General features: G+C 32.7%; 1 long non-coding RNA gene across 1 annotated transcript; it reads right to left on the reverse strand.

Annotated features, from left to right (window-relative positions):
* Window positions 1-225: 225 nt before the first annotated feature.
* LOC141350195 (uncharacterized) lies at window positions 226-2,498 on the reverse strand. Its single transcript, XR_012358181.1, has 4 exons — window positions 1,677-2,498; window positions 800-875; window positions 528-644; window positions 226-374 (listed from the first exon to the last, which is right to left on the reverse strand). It is a non-coding gene; the product is annotated as an uncharacterized lncRNA (long non-coding RNA).
* Between the last annotated feature and the right edge of the window lie 1,071 nt (window positions 2,499-3,569).

Below are 3,569 nucleotides of genomic sequence, written 5' to 3' on the forward strand. Positions count from 1 at the left end.
TCACAAAGCTTACCGCCTCTAAGTCCCACAGGTCTGAGACTTCACACAGAATTCACACAGCAGAAGATCTGGGTGTGGTAAACATGCAGGTCACATGCAAAATATAAATTATGAGAAAAAATTCTTTAAAAAGGATTACTTTTATATCTTACATTAAATGTTACATTTTAAATGTAATTTTCCAAATAAAAAATTTGGAACAGAGACAGGAAATCATACCATTATGTTGACTGTCAGCTTTCGTCAATGAATGTCTGATGTCCATTCTTCTCTAAAGATGCTATTTCCCTGAGTTTCTCAATAATTGTCACCTCCCATTTCCTGATAAACATGTCTTCTTTCCTATCGGTAAGTCTGGAAAACTCGATGTCCACCTTCAGTAAATTTAATAAGAAATATGAATATTGAAATGATGAAACACTTTGTGTAAAGTTATCTGCAGTTTAGTATATTACAAAGACTGGCATGTCCATACATTGGGGATATTCCTTAAAGATTTCACCAACAGTTGGTGATTTTGTCATTACATGTATCCATCTCCTTTGATGACTGAAGGTTTGGTCAATGGCATTCTTTATTGATGATGTCCTCTCACGTGTTGAAGCTTCCGTCTGATGTTCTGTAGTCTCATTTTTATAAATCCACTGTGTGATGGCGATGGCCCATCAAAAAAAAGAAAGAAAAATGCTCCTATCATGAACAATGCAAAATAGCACTAAGTTAGAGTCAAGTACAGTTATACACATTGTCAAGTAAGTAATTTCATACACATAAATGAAGTAGGTAAAAACATCCTTACAGTACACGTCCCTCATTTTGACCAAATGATACCATAATCCAACAACACAATCTCCTTTGCGAGTGGCAGTGGATAGCTGAAAAAGATTTCAAACAAACATTGACATAAGAATTGTGATTTACATCTAGTTAAGTATTACTGGGCAGTATTTATAACTCAATAGTGCAAAAAAAAAAAACACTTTACATCTAGTAAGTTAGCACAAAACTACATCCATTTTATTCACTACATAGCACTTCAGCCTTACTGCAAGCAGTGAAAGGTTTGTGAAGTTTGACTCCTTACCATTAGACCACTAACAGTTACTCTCCCAGTAATTGCGTAATGTCTAACTTTATATTGAACGCGAGGGGCGCGACACGAACATAAAAAACAACATTATTATAAAATGTGGCGGTGCATGTACAGCATCACCGATTAATAATGAGTTTTTTGTCTCGTCATGCCGCTCACAGGTGTACAGTACGTTAGTACAGTGACGTGCATACTGTTCCACCATGTGCTTAACCAAACGCGACTAGGCGTCGTGATAATCGAAAGGCATAATTTATAATATCCCGTCCATAACGTCAGGACATAAACTGAAAAGAAACCCGTTAACGCGTGTCACGTCTATTTAAGACACGGTGTTTAAAATTTACGTTAAAGTGCTGCAAGTGTCACACATACTAATAACCCGTAGTCCAATGTGCCTTTCATTAAACAATGACTGTTAACTTGAATCTCCAAACGTAACTTTGCAAAACGAGCGAGCATTTAACGTTACCACAATAAAGTTTAAATTAACAGTCTCCTGCACAATTAATGCGAACGTTTCTTACACTATATGATAAACAGATATTATATTATAACTGTAATTTTTAATTTAAATTCTTACCTGATGCAGACAGGAACATTCTTGACCTCTCGACTAGAAATGCGGTTGGATAAAGAACGTCACAGCGCAGGCGCAACAATATGCGTTCTTGCCTGTTTTTTCTCCACAATAAAACAAATACAAAATAGACTGCCAAGGCTCAATAATAATGTTCATGAATTTCATAATAATAAAACAATAATAACACACGCAAAAAAATAAAATATACAACAATGCGTAGTTATCTGTCCATGTGAAACGTCATCAGCTGACTCGTGTAAACTTACGACAGCCACCAATGGAAGAGAACGCCTGCATAATGTTTGAAATATTACTCTTATTGTGTCACAAAATGTATATTCAAAAGCTATTTAGGCGAGAATGTATGTATAAAAAGATCAAATGTGCGGTCGGTTAATAAAGATAGCGTTTATTAAAAAATCTACTCCGACTCTTTCGGAGTTCTGATCCAGACAACCACCGGATACTCAGCGCTAATGTACCCCGCCCAACGCAGCTTGATCTCGGCAAGTCCTTATGAAAATCCCCGCTGGCTGTTATGTGGTAGTAATGGTTAACAGTAGATATATTTTGGTTAACAGTAGATATATTTTGGTTAACAGTAGATATATTTTATTTTGTTACTTCGTTAAAATATAAATCGTCATTAAATTACAATAATTATGCATTTTATTTTATGGTGTGCTGGTAAACGTGTTTTACACATTCATTGTGTAAGCAGTTAAGCATAATATTTACACATTGTGTGTCAGTTCTAACACAAAAATGTGTTGGAATCCTTTTACACATATTTTGTGTAAAATTTTAACACATCAATTTTAAGAGTGTACCATATAAAAGTGTTATAAAGTAGACATATCATTTTTACTATCATTGTAATTAGTAGTAGTGGTACTGTAGTTATAGGTTAAAGTGCGAAACATTGTTATTGTGTTGGTTCAACATACACTGTAAAAACTGTTACTTGGATCTAACTCAATAAAATTAAGGCAAACTTTTTCCAACTACTTTTTGTAAATTTATTGAACTAACTGATATTTTGAGTAAGGAAAACTTAATAATGGATTTGAATGAATGCGAAAATATTAAGTAGCATTTTAAGAAAAAGCAAATAAATTAAGTACAACCAATGTAAAAAATATCAGCATATTATACACAGACTAGGTAACATTTAAATGAAAAAATACTAGTTAATGTCTTCTGATTTCATAATTAATTTCATTATTATTATATTATTTATGGTTTGTCGTTGTTCTTTTATTCTGTGAGATGAGGGCACGAAACGTTTATTCAATCGACGGACCCACTCAGTTTCATTTGGGTGTGCTGTATGCAGTCTATGCACAAGCTCCAGTCTTCTGAACAATGGTAACTACAAAACTCAAAGAAGAAACAGAAACTCTTCCAAATCTCGAAGATAAATGAACATTAAACACTAACAAGTCTTTATTTTTTTAGTTAAAAACACATAAAATAGAGTTTCAATTCAAATTATACTCTCCAAATGCAGTCCCATGCAAAGCATGCTGGAAAATGAGTCCACTGCCTAGTTAGTTATGTTTAATAATAAAATCATTACACAAAATTATTAAGTTAATTTCTTTCTTACGAATTTAAGTGGATTATAAATGATAAAATGAAGTTGAATTTACTCAATGATGTGTTCATTTAGAATTACTCAAATTATTCAAATGATTATGTTATTTTAACTCATATTTTGATTAAAAAAATAAGAATTCAAAAATTTTAACACAGTTTACTCATTTTATTTTGTTAAATCTACTAAGGCACAGAAACACTTTTTACAGTGTAGATTATTTTAATTGTAGGTTTTCCATATCTTCAAAATCCCCGTTTAACCCTTAGTGTAGTACTAATAATTTATGCTTGTTT

Source organism: Misgurnus anguillicaudatus, chromosome 17 (assembly GCF_027580225.2).
Source record: "Misgurnus anguillicaudatus chromosome 17, ASM2758022v2, whole genome shotgun sequence".
In the NCBI taxonomy this organism is placed as follows: Eukaryota; Metazoa; Chordata; class Actinopteri; order Cypriniformes; family Cobitidae; genus Misgurnus; species Misgurnus anguillicaudatus.